Below are 14,209 nucleotides of genomic sequence, written 5' to 3' on the forward strand. Positions count from 1 at the left end.
CATCCGTGTTTGGCGACATCACGGTGAACGCACATTGGAAGCGTTCATTTGTCATCGCCATACTGGCGTATCACCCGGCGTGATAGTATGGGGTGCCATTGATTACAGGTCTCCGTCATCTCTTGTAGCCATTGACGGCACTTTGAACAGTGGACGTTACATTTCAGATGTGTCACGACCCGTGGCTCTACCCTTCATTCGATTCCTGCGAAACCCTACATTTCAGCAGGCTAATGCACGACCGCATGTTGCATGTCCTTTATGGGCCTTTGTGGATACAGAAAATATTCGACTGCCACCCTGGCCAGCACATTCTCCAGATCTCTCACCAACTGAAAACGTCTGGTCAATGGCACCCATGCAACTGGCTCGTCACAATACGCCAGTCACTACTCTTGATGAACTGTGGCGCATGGGCAGCTGTACCTGTACACGCCATCCAAGCTCTGTTTGACTCAATGCCCAGGCGTATCGAGGCCGTTATTACGGCCAGAGGTGTTTGTTCTGGGTACTGATTTCTCAGGGTCTATGCACCGAAATTGCGTGAAAATGTAATCACATGTCAGTTCTAGTATAATATATTTGTCCAATGAATACCCGTTTATCATCAGCATTTCTTCTTGGTGTAACAATTTTAATGGGCAGTAGTGTAAATCCAATGGGTCTCATCTGGGTCGCTATCGGGCATAAAACTGTACGCAGACAGTTGGGTTACACATATTCTGTCCCGGTAGGTAACGAGGTGGCGGCAGGTAGGGCCTCCGTCCACACCTTAAATCAACCATGCCAAATTGGTTAATAAACATACCGACTTTACCCTAATGCGGGTCAAAGACGCAGGAGAAATAAGAGGAAGGGGTTACGGATAATGAAGCAATCACTACCTTCAGTGATGGGGACAAGTCGGGCAAGATATTCAGCGAGTCTGGTCGATATAAATAGGAGTCGAGCACGCGCGAGGCTTGAGGTGAGCGACACTGTAGACGCGGCTCGCGAGCGTCGCAGATAAAAGGAAGAGGGTGGCAGCGGTGGAGGGCGAGAGGGGAGGACAGGAGGCAGGTCGCCAGGCCCTCCTGGCCGGGATTACGCCCTAATTCACCTCCTCTCATCCTGGTAGCGGATCGCGTCAGGCGGGCGCGCCCGACAATGAGAAGTTAATTCCGCCAAAGGGCTGCCGCCTCCGTCTGAATATAGGGGCGGAGGGCTGGCTGGTCCGCAGGAACGCCTCTCCGCCTCTCCGCCCCTCCGCTAAGCTGCTTACTGAGCGACGGGACGGGAGAGGACGGAAAAATTCCGCGCACGCTGCCGCCGCTGAATGAGTGAATAGCTGCAGCGGAGGCATTACCTTTGGCATAGCCAAAAGAAATACCTTGTTCTATCCAATTAAAAAGATTACAGCTATCGATGGCATAAGGTTTCTTCTGTACAACAATCACGATATTATCCTACAGGTTGTTTCAGACCGAATAACGAGAGTTTAAAGTTACTTTTTTTTCATGAATCTTCTTTATAGTTTGACGCGTGCAAGAGCCCCTCGCTTCTAAACTGATACTGTTATTACTCAGCTTACAAGGGGAAGGCCTCAGACACGCGGCCAACCGATTCGGCTCAAATTTGGCAGGTCGCTTGTGTACAACCTAAAACGAAGGAATCTAAGATATTTTGGGTCAGCTCCCCCGCAATTTTGAGAAAATCACCCCTAAAGCTTATGGCGAGCAATCGACTCAAAATTGGAGGGATCGATATATAATCGTAAATGGAGCATTTTTCATCATCAGGTATGGGGTCCACAAACGCAAACTTTTCCAGAAATCGAGGAAAGAAACTTTTATAGCTGCCGCTTCTGTACCCACAGCACCGATAGCCCAACGGCCAAATTAACTGGCTATCCCTACCAATTGAAATATGGAAAAATACAAACGAAAAGAATAACATCGGCTAGCTTTCTTCGAGATTCGAACCCAGGTTCTCCGATTCCCAGCCAGTTACCTAGGCCCTTGCGCTACCTTTCCCTCTGACCGAAGACGCTGAGCTACCGTTCCGGTGCCATCGGTGCTGTCGGCGAAAAGCGTTTACCATGTGGGTACAGAAGCGGCAGTTGTAAAAGTTTCTTACCTCGATTTCTGGAAAAGTATGCGTTTTCTGACCCCATACCTGATGATGAAAAATGCTCTATTTACAATGATGTATCGATCCCGCCAATTTTGAATCGATTGCCCGTCATAACCTCTAGGGGTGATTTTCTCCAAAACGCGGGGGCGTTGACCCAAAATATCTTAGATTCTTTCTTTTGAGGTTGTACACAAGCGACCTGCCAAATTTGAGACGAATCGGTTGGCCGTGTCTGAGGCCTTCCCCTTGTTAGCCGCGAGTCCATAGAGGGTGGTATATGTGACGTACAGTATAACTGGTCAGCATTTTCACCCGGAATTTGCGAGTGTAAGTCGGACCTAACTCGATCCGCCTTGGTGGGTCGTGTCGTCGGATTTCCTCCTACCTGTGCACGGTGCAGCTCTCGTAAATGTCGTACCGTGCAGATTCTTCATTGGTGCATGTCGGTGAACGCTAATTATCTGAAATTGCTGTCGATCAACTTTGGGGTATCTATTTACTTGAAATTAACATTCAGAATGCCGTCATATCAGTTTTATTCCTATTAGATCAATAATGAGCAGTCATGTCACAAACTACTCGTAACCGAGAACATGGCTACCATCAAACAAAACAGGAAGAGCTCTTAACGCCGACTGCCGACTTTGGCGCGCAGGCCGTATCTCTTACTAGTTTCGTCACAGTTCGTGGATTTCCGATCAAGTTCGTACTTACTAAGATATGCATTTGTTAATGAACGCCGGCCGATGTGGCCGAGCGGTTCTAGGCGCTTCAGTCTGGAACCGCGCGACCGCTACGCTCGCAGGTTCGAATCCTGCCTCGGGCATGGATGTGTGTGATGTCCTTAGGTTAGTGGGGTTTAAGTAGCTCTAAGTTGTAGGGGACTGATGATCTCAGATGTTAAGTCCCATAGTGCTCAGAGCCATTTGAACCATTTTGTTAATGAACGGGTGTAAATTTTAACGAGGCAAAATTATGATAAATAGTTTTAAACATCCAGAGGCTCCTCCTAGTATTCATGTTGTCATAAATGACTTTAATTATTGAATATAAATAAACAAAATCGGTGACTTTGACGCCAAGATGGCAGTACTTCCCGTCATGTATATTTCCCAGGCTGACGCTTGTTGCTACGGTCCAGCGCCGAGCCCCGACCCACTACGTGCGATATATGGTCGCTTCGTCACCTAGCCAGCCAGCGTGGGAAATGCTCTCCGACTCATGGCCGGCTACGGACTACAGCACTTCCTAACTATCGTGAATACATCAATAAGAGACAATAATTTATTAAAACTTGTAAAAATGTCTTCCTCACGTAAGAGGCACCTTACACGCGGCTACCACGATTTCCCGACCTGTGTCAACCTCTTCTCTCCATAGTAGTACTTACGCCATACTTCCTCAATTATTTATTACATATGTTCCAATTTCCGTATTCCCCTAATGTTTTTTCTCTTTGCTACTCCGTCTAGCACCATGGAAGCTACTCTTCCCTGTTTTCACACGTGTGTCATCGTTCCGCCTTTCTTCTGGTTGGTGCTTTCCACTTCTTCCTCTATCTTCCACTAGTGACGCTCCTGCTCTCGTCGTCCACGGAGGTAAAAGTTGTACAGAAAGGAGATGTAATTGCAGTTTACTCGTATTATCCCACGATTTTGAAAGCCTTTTCAGAGCAGGAAACATATTTTTTCTATACTTAGCTTTATATTTCGATACTCTCGTTGATATTTGGAGATAATCATTCCAGTAAGGGCAGTAAATATCTGGTTGTCAGTTTATTTTGAATAATTCATATAGATCTGTTTTTTAATCAAAATATATCGTCGAGAGTTAGTGTTTTTCGCATTTAGTTCCGTTTTGAATTGTACTGACCACCTCCCACCAGACATCTGTCTATCATGCTACTCAAATGAACAAATGCTACGATTAACGCTTTCCAAACTTCGACCATACGCTCTGGTACCTATCAATCAGCTGTTACTCCTTTATAACAACATGAACTGGCAAAACTCCCGACACCGACTCAAGGTATGTTCTACGAACACAAAAAATATTAGGTGGTTTTAATTAAAGAGGAACTACTCACGGAAGTCCAGTGTGGGCTGTTGTTGGCAGCGAGAATTGGTGGACGTGCTAATGCGGTAATGCGGAACCGATATACGCTGGAAAAAATTTGTTCCAATTGTGGCCACTAGGTACAAATATGGCGCTGTACATTGTTTTGTATGATGGTATGACATCTACGCTGTCACAACGTGAGTGAACAGTGTGGCCATCGAGAAGAAAGACCGTGCGCTGTTAGTGGAACGGTTTAATGTGAACCGCAGCAATTATAGTGCTGCACTGAGAAAGTTTCGACGACCGGAAGGCCTAAGGACTGGTCCGATGTCATTGCATAGTTCAAAGGAGATGATAATGAAATTCGAAAACATGGGTAACCTTGGTGTGGCATTTGGTAACACGAAGGCGTCCTAAACAGGTGGAAGTTACCGACGAGGCTGCTGTAGTTGTAACTGACCATCCAGCAGGTGCTCCGGATAGTGCTAGCACCCGTGCAGTGTCACGAAAATTGTCCACCCCATGGTGTACAGTACGGGAAGTTTTGCGACCTGTTTTACACTGGTACACATGCAAGATCCATACGGTGAAGCAACTGAAACCTCATGACCCGCAGCAACGATCTGAATTTTGCTCCTCGGTTTCTGGCATGGATCAAAGTTGACAACATCTGGCCGGTCAATATTCTATAGAGTGACGAGGCATATTTTACACTACAGGGTGCAGTGAATACACAGAACTGCCGAATTTGTGGTACTGTTAAAACGAGTGTTATGTACGAAGAGCCACTGCACTCGCAGCACGTGACTGTGTGTTGTGGATCGACAAGTACCTTCATTCTCGGTCAGTTTGTCTTTGAAGAGATTTCACCCAGAGGGCCTGTCAGATGTACTGTGAAATCTGCACGATATCGAGACCTCTTTGTGCATCAAATGTGTTTCCTGCTTTGGAAAAGCGCAACTGTGTGGAAAATACTATATTCATGCATGGTGGGGCAACGCCCCATGTCGCTCACCGAGTGAAGGATATGCTTAATGCACCCTTCGAGTAACGTGTTTACTCCAGAGATTTTAAAGATGCATGACCTGCAAGATCACCTTGTCTGAAACCACGAGTTTTGGCTGTGGGGACATCTAAAAGAACGCGTTTTCCAGGGACACGTTCGATCCTTACTTAATTTGAAGCCTAGTATACAGGAAAACGTTGCTAACATTGCACCAGAAAAGCAGCGAGCAACCGTCTATCACGTCATTTTACGGATGCAGCACCTCGTCAGCGTCTCCGGTGCTCGTATTGAACAAACTGTTTAAGCGGCAGTTAATAATGAAAACAATATTAGAATTCGTCACTTGTTTGACCTCTTCTGTGCACGTACCGTTCCTAATCCATTGCATAGGGAAACATTTCTGTACGTCTTTCTTGCAGTCACAGCGCCAGATTGCACCTTGGCCAAAATTGGAACTAATTTTTTCAACGTAAATCGGTTTCTCATCAACGCATTAAAATATGTACCCATTTTTGCTGCCATACGATGATTACTGTTCACACTGGACCTAGTGAGTAGGTGCACTTTATAACCATCCAGTATAATACAAAGATTTTCATGGGTTAATAGACATAATACTTTCATTTCTAAGATTTTCATGTAGTTGTTACAGTAATTTGAAAGCATGAAAATTAATTTTGGAACATGAATTAATCGTTTTGTTAGATTTTAATCAGTGTTATAGTCAGAAAAAGTAAAGGAAGTTTAATAACAGCTGGTTTTAGGAACCGCATCATTTATTACTCATACAATCCCTACCCCAAAAGTAAATATATAATGATATGTCTAAATTTTACGTACGAAAATGGCAAATTCTTCTTAACAATAAAGCACCACGACGTTGAATGAAGAGATCGATACCCGTTGAAACGATATCCCGTATTTTAAACGTATTACAAACATCACATCTGAAAAGTTTTCAGTTCTCTTCTTACCCAGTTTTTCAGCAACCCACGATTAACGTCCTATAATGCTGTTCTCCAGAGCTACATTCCCAGAAATTGTAAGATATAAGTCTATGTTTTATGTTAGTAGATTTTTGTTGGCGAGTCGTTGTCTCTTTATGTATGGTAGTTCGCTTCTTACGATTTCTTGCCATTATCCGCTACCATGTCAGAGCTTGGTCGCCTTTTGTAATAACCCCCCCCCCTCCTGTCTCACATCCACACTTCCTTCCCTTACCAAATTAACGATTCCTTGATGCCTCAGTAAGTGCCGAATCTATAGAACTGCTCTGTTATTGAAGTTGTGCCATACGTCAAATGATTCATATGGCTCTGAGCACTATGAAACTTAATATCTGAGGTCATCAGTCCCCTAGAACTTAGAACGACTTAAACCTAACTAACCTAAGGACATCACACACATCCATCCCGAGGCAGGATTCGAACCTCCGACCGTAGCGGTCGCGTGGTACCAGACTGACGCGCCTAGAACCACTCGGCGACTCCGGCCGGCTGTGCCATACATGTCTTCTTTCCCAATTCAATTCAGTACCTCCTCATTATTTACTTGATTTACTCATCTAATTTTCAGTATTCCTCAATTCCTCAGTAGCAATGTATTTGGTATGTAATTGAAGTTTTTGGTCTTTAGCTTTCCCCATATAGCTAGTTCATTACTTTAAAAAAATAATTTTAATGGAAAATGAGTGCTAGGATACTTGTTTGCTTGCACGCGCACAGACGTTGTACAGAACATATGTGGCAACAGATAGACAAATAGCGTATAATCACTATAAAATGTCTACTGTCAGTGATACGTTGGTATAAGATGGGGATGCCTGTGGTAATAGTGAATCTGTACATCGTGTTGAGAAGTCGGTGGTTCCGTGTTGCTAACAAAGACGTCACTCAGTTTGGCAACGGATAACAAAACTTCACGAGGTCTCCTAAAGGATAGTAGCATTTCCTTGTAGTCCTGGGCACCCAAAGAAAGAGTGATGTGCGACCTGTTCTTCTCCACAACAGCAGAAAGGTATCTTCATGATGCACAGCCTATAAAGACGTCTATGAATCATCCGTCGTTGTCTTTGAGTCTGACTTCTATTCCTTATTGTATCAATTGCTGATGGTCCATGTTTCAGTTCCTTACAAGTATATACTCTATACAAATACCCTCAGACTTACTAACATTTCAATTCATATTCGATGTTAAGAAACAGCTCTTTCTCAGAAACGCATTTCTTCATTTTATGTTCTCTACTTTTGACATCATCATTTTTATTTTTCTGTAGAAATAGCAAAACACTCATTGTCTGCCATTAGTGTCGCGTTTCCTAACCCAATTTTGTCTGCAACACGTTACTTAATTCGACTTATTTCCATTACCTTTCTTTTACTATTTTTTGGTATTCAGCTTATAAACGCTTTTCAAAACACTTGCCACTTCTTTCAATTGCCCTTTCAACTCTTTTTCCGTCTCTGTCATCGGAAACCTGAAAGTTTTGTTTTCAGTTCTTCTCCCTGAATTTTAATTCCCTTTCCAAATTTCACCTTACTTTCCTCACTGTTTGCTGAATGCACTCCCTTCTCAAGTACTGATTCCCTTTCGTTCCCTTCGATCCTCACAACTGCTGTCTAAGTTTTATAAGTGTAGTAGATAATTTTCCGCTCTCTGTATTGCCCTGGTACCTTCAGAATCTCAACGAGAGTAGCTATTGCAGTCAACCTTTCTCGCAATGTTCCTCTAATTCTACAAATACTACGAACGTAAGTTTGGAAGGTAGGAGACGAGGTACTGGCAGCTCAGTCGGTAGAGCACTTGCCCGCCAAAGGCAAAGTCCCGAGTTCGAGTCTCGGTGCGGCCCACAGTTTTGATCTGTCAGGAAGATTCGTAAGTTTCCCTTTCTCATTCCATATGATGAGATATGTAGTAGCGTCAGTATGAAAAAGTATATGTTTTAGTCCATAGTCACAACTTAATTATTCTGCATAATTGCTGCCTCTTTCGGTACAAGGTACCATCCTCAGGTCATCCCCTGACAAGCAGTTGTCACATTCGATTCCCAAGTAGGTGTGCCAAATACCCAGTATAGTCTCACGTCCTTCTACAGTTCTCCAGAACCCAAACTGATATTTCCTACGATTGCCTTCCACCAACCCACCCAGTCTCCTGTAACTAGAGCGTACCAGTACAGGTGGCGTGTGCAGTCAGTGGTTCAAAAATATTCGCACCTGTCTTCACCAGATGCCTTCTTTGGAAGTCTTCTTGAAGCCTGAGGAGGGTATCTCGTCTATCTCATACACCTTGCATACAAGATGGAGTAGTTTTTTCACGCATGGCTCTCTCAAACATCTAAGTAATTCTTAATGAATGTCGCGGCCTCCAAGCGTCATGTTTTGAATCAGGTCTTTCTGACCTCTATCAAATTCTTCTCGTGTTATCCTATTTTCCAATTCTTCATTTACTTCCTCTTCTTTCTATTATATTGTCTTCAGATTTATTTTCCTTGTGTAGCCCTTCTATAAATTCCTTTCACCTTTCAGCTTTCGCTTTTTTGGTTGGTACTGGTTGCCCTGCGAGCTCTTGACATTCATACAGCTGTTTCACTTTTCTTCAAGGTCCTCTTCGATTTTTCTACAGTCAGTGCCTCTTTCCTCTAGTCATACATAAGTCATTTAGCCTTGTAGCCCACTAGCCATTCCTGCTTTGGCGTTATGTACTTTCTCTCAAACTAATATTTTAGATGTCTGTATTCCCGTTTGCCTGCTTTCTTTGCTGCTGTATTATATTTTTATCTCCATCAGTTAGATTAAATATTTGGTGGGTTATCCAAGAATTTCTTCTTGGACCAGTTTTTTGCCTATTTTCATGGTCTACAGTACTCACTATTGCATCTCTCAAGGCTTCCCATTTGGGTTGTATAATTTTTCTTTTTTCTACTTCATCCAGTCGTTGGCTAATGTTCCTTTGAAACTCTCAGAATCCTCTGGTTCTTTCAACTTATCCAAGTCCAATCGCTTTAATTTCCTAGCTTCCTAGATTTCGATCAGTTTCAGTCCGCGGTTCGTACGCCCCTGCAAATGTCATCTACGCCAGGTGATTTGTTTCGACTTAGGTTTCTCAGCGCTCTGTTGAATTCTGCACGCGTTTTATCTTACATGTCATACACTTCCTCGCCGGCCGCTGTGGCTGAGCGGTTCTAGGCTCTTCAGACCGTAACGGCGCTGCTGCAACGGTCGCAGGTTCGAATCCTGCCTCGGGCATGGATGTGTGTGTTGTCCTTAGGTTAGTTAGGTTTAAGTAGTTTTAAGTCTATGGGTCTGATGACCTCAGCTATTAAGTCCCAGGGCGTTAAAAGCCGTTTGAACCATTTTGAACACTTCTTCTTTCTATAATGCTGTCTTGAATTTAGTTTCCTTGGAATATCCCTTGTATATACTCCTTTCGCCTTCCGGCTTTTTCTACTTCACTTAGCATCCGCTTGCCACGTGAGCTCTTGATATTCATACAGCTCCTTCTCTTTCCTCCAAAAAAGTCTTTAATTTTCTTTTAGGCGGCACCTGTCTTTCCACTAGTTATGCATTCTTCTACACCCTTGTGTTTCTCGTCCAGCAGTTGTTACTTTCTAATTTTATAATTCCTCTCATTTAATTTTTCCGTTGACTATATTCGCTTTGGCTGCTTCATTTACTACATTTGTATATTTTCTCCTCTCGTCACTTAAATTCATTAGATTCCGATTTATCCAAAAATTTGTACCAGGATTTGTATTTTTACCTGTTATATCTTCTGCTGCCTCCACTATTTCATCTCAGAAGCTATGGATTTGTCTTCTATTTTATTCCTTTTCCGGTAGTCGTGGCTTAATGCTCACTCTGAAATTCTTAACAAATTTTGGTTCTTTTAATTTATCCACGTCACATCTCCTTCATTTCCTACTTTCTTATAATTCCCTCTGTTTCAATCATCAGTTCGCAAAAAAATATATTATGGTCAGATTACACATCTCTACCTGGAAACCTCTTACAAATTTAAACCTGGTTTCGTAATCTCTATTTTTTCATTACATAATCTATTACAAATCTTCCGGTGTCTCCAGACCTCTTCCATGTACACACACTTCTTTCACGATTTTCAGACCCGAGTACTGGCGGTGATTAAACTGTGTGCTGCTCAAAATTCTACCAGATGGCTTCCCCTTTCGTTCGTCTCCCCTAGTCCTTGATCTCCTGCTACTTTTAGTTCTCTTCCTTTTCCTACTACTAAATTACAGTGCCCTGTCACAAATTAATTTTCATTTGTCTTAACCAGTCTTTTTATCATCATACATTGTTCGTCTCTCTATCATCTATGGAGCTACCAGGCATATAAACCTGAATTCCAGCCATGGGGCGTGGGCTTTGTTTATCTTGGCTGCTGTGATGCGTTCATCATGCTGTTCAAAGTAGCATACCCCCATTCCTATTTTCTTATTAATAATGGACCCTACCCCTGCAGTACCCCTATTTCATTTAGTACTGATAACCCTGTAGTGCCCAGCCCAGGAGTCCAATTCTCTCTACCACCACGCTTCACTAATTTCCATTACATCCCACTTCAGTCTGTCTGTGTTATCCACCACTATGCGGGAACCCATCAGACCACAGCGATTAGCTATCCAGAAGACCCAACGACTGGCCGCCCAGAGTATACAGAGACCCCAGCCGCCGATTCCGTTAACTATGCCGCCACCGACATCTACAAGCCAGTTCTCATTGTGCTGTATTCTGCTCCCCAACTCAGGGGTGCTACGCTGCGGTGGACCGTTTGGTCTCTTGGACTGGTGTACCTGTTGCTGGGTGTTAAACTGGCTGCACTCTGGACTTAGAATCTGGCTGCCGTACTGAAAATTGGATTTCAACGTTCACAAGGCTTAGTATGTCAACGGTCTTGTGATTTCCGCCTGAATTCCACATTCCACTTGCGCTTCCTGGACATAGCTGTCATCAATTTATACTGTTTGCATCAAGTGTTCGCCGACCACTTGGCGCTTGGTTTCACAATTATTTGTACTTGTGTTAATATACTGTAGAAATGTGATAAATGTATTGCTTTATTCCTGTTTATAACACTATCGATTTCCTATCTTTCACTAGCAGAGTTCCTCACAAGCGTCTTCTAACCAAACTGCGTGCCTACGGAGTATCGCCTCAGTTGTGCGACTGGATTCGTGATTTCCCGTCAGAAAGGTCACAGTTTGTAGTAATAGATGGAAAGTCATCGAGTAAAACAGAAATAATATCTGGCGTTCCCCAAGGAAGTGTTATAGGCCCTCTATTGTTCCTGATCTACACTCCTGGAAATGGAAAAAAGAACACATTGACACCGGTGTGTCACAACCACCATACTTGCTCCGGACACTGCGAGAGGGCTGTACAAGCAACGATCACGCGCACGGCACAGCGGACACACCAGGAACGGCGGTGTTGGCCGTCGAATGGCGCTAGCTGCGCAGCATCTGTGCACCGCCGCCGTCAGTGTCAGCCAGTTTGCCGTGGCATACGGAGCTCCATCGCAGTCTTTAACACTGGTAGCATGCCGCGACAGCGTGGACGTGAACCGTATGTGCAGTTGACGGACTTTGAGCGAGGGCGTATAGTGGGCATGCGGGAGGCCGGGTGGACGTACCGCCGAATTGCTCAACACGTGGGGCGTGAGGTCTCCACAGTACATCGATGTTGTCGCCAGTGGTCGGCGGAAGGTGCACGTGCCCGTCGACCTGGGACCGGACCGCAGCGACGCACGGATGCACGCCAAGACCGTAGGATCCTACGCAGTGCCGTAGGGGACCGCACCGCCACTTCCCAGCAAATTAGGGACACTGTTGCTCCTGGGGTATCGGCGAGGACCATTCGCAACCGTCTCCATGAAGCTGGGCTACGGTCCCGCACACCGTTAGGCCGTCTTCCGCTCACGCCCCAACATCGTGCAGCCCGCCTCCAGTGGTGTCGCGACAGGCGTGAGTGGAGGGACGAATGGAGACGTGTCGTCTTCAGCGATGAGAGTCGCTTCTGCCTTGGTGCCAATGATGGTCGTATGCGTGTTAGGCGCCGTGCAGGTGAGCGCCACAATCAGGACTGCATACGACCGAGGCACACAGGGCCAACACCCGGCATCATGGTGTGGGGAGCGATCTCCTACACTGGCCGTACACCACTGGTGATCGTCGAGGGGACACTGAATAGTGCACGGTACATCCAAACCGTCATCGAACCCATCGTTCTACCATTCCTAGACCGGCAAGGGAACTTGCTGTTCCAACAGGACAATGCACGTCCGCATGTATCCCGTGCCACCCAACGTGCTCTAGAAGGTGTAAGTCAACTACCCTGGCCAGCAAGATCTCCGGATCTGTCCCCCATTGAGCATGTTTGGGACTGGATGAAGCGTCGTCTCACGCGGTCTGCACGTCCAGCACGAACGCTGGTCCAACTGAGGCGCCAGGTGGAAATGGCATGGCAAGCCGTTCCACAGGACTACATCCAGCATCTCTACGATCGTCTCCATGGGAGAATAGCAGCCTGCATTGCTGCGAAAGGTGGATATACACTGTACTAGTGCCGACATTGTGCATGCTCTGTTGCCTGTGTCTATGTGCCTGTGGTTCTGTCAGTGTGATCATGTGATGTATCTGACCCCAGGAATGTGTCAATAAAGTTTCCCCTTCCTGGGACAATGAATTCACGGTGTTCTTATTTCAATTTCCAGGAGTGTATATTAACGACACAGGAGACAATCTGAGTAGCCGTCTTAGATTGTTTGCAGATGATGCTGTCATTTGCCGTCTTGTAAAGTCTCAGATGATCAAAACGACTTGCAAATTAATTTAGATAAGATGTCTGTATGGCGCGAAAAGTGACAATTGTCCCTTAATAAAGAAAAGTGTGAATTTATTCACATGAGTACTAAAAGAAATCAGCAAAATTTCGATTACGCGATAAGTCACACAAATCTAAAGGCTGTAAATTCAGCTAAATACTTAGGAATTACAATTACAAATAACCTAAATTGAAACGATCACATAGACAATATTGTGGGTAGAGCAAACCAAAGACTGCGATTCATTGGCAGAACACTTAGAAGGTGTAACAGGTCAACTGAAGAGACTGCTTACATCACGCTTGTCCGCCCTATTATGGAGTATTGCTGTGCGGTGTGGGATTCGCATCAGGTGGGACTGACGGATGACATCGAAAAAGTACAAAGAAGGGCAGCTCGTTTTGTATTATCGCGAAACAGGGAAGATAGTGTCACTGACATGATACTTGAATTGGAGTGGCAGTCATTAAAACAAAAGCGTTTTTCGTTGCGACGCGATCTTCTCGTGAAATTTCAATCACCAGTTTTCTCCTCCGACTGAGAAAACATTCTGTTGCCACCCACCTACATAGGGAGAAATGATCATCATGATAAAATAAGAGAAATCAGGGCTCACATAGAAAAATTTAAGTGCGCCTTTTATTCCGTGTGCCGTTCGAGAGTGGAACGGTAGAGAGACAGCTTGAAGGTGGTTCATTGAACCCTCTGCCAGGCACTTTAATGTGAATAGCAGAGTAATCACGTAGCTGTAGATGTAGTTTCGCATCTTGACTTTCTAAATTCACATCTGGAGCCGACTCGGCTTACGCTGCAGTCTATAACTGAAATGCTGGGCAGCTGGGAGCTATGTACCCTTGCCTCGGCATACGAGAGCTGGTTGGCGACGGGTGCCTAGCGGATGCCGTACAGACAGTAAATCCTGCCAACGGCTCTAATGGGAGATGAGCGACTGCTGTCCGTTTACCATGGCTACCGGCTCTCTGCTATGGTGGTTAAATGGACACGTCCAAGTGGCACCCCAGTGACCGTTCGTTTGGGTACTCCTCGCAGCAGAATCTTGTAGCGAATTTGACGAAACGCTGAATCAACGTCCCTCATGTCGATCTGCTGTAAGGTTGTCATAATAATGACGACGGTCAGCGGTCTCGCAATGTCATCAGCTGTGAATTAGCTCTTGCAATAGGCGACAAA

This window comes from Schistocerca cancellata, chromosome 6 (genome assembly GCF_023864275.1).
Source record: "Schistocerca cancellata isolate TAMUIC-IGC-003103 chromosome 6, iqSchCanc2.1, whole genome shotgun sequence".
In the NCBI taxonomy this organism is placed as follows: domain Eukaryota; kingdom Metazoa; phylum Arthropoda; class Insecta; order Orthoptera; family Acrididae; genus Schistocerca; species Schistocerca cancellata.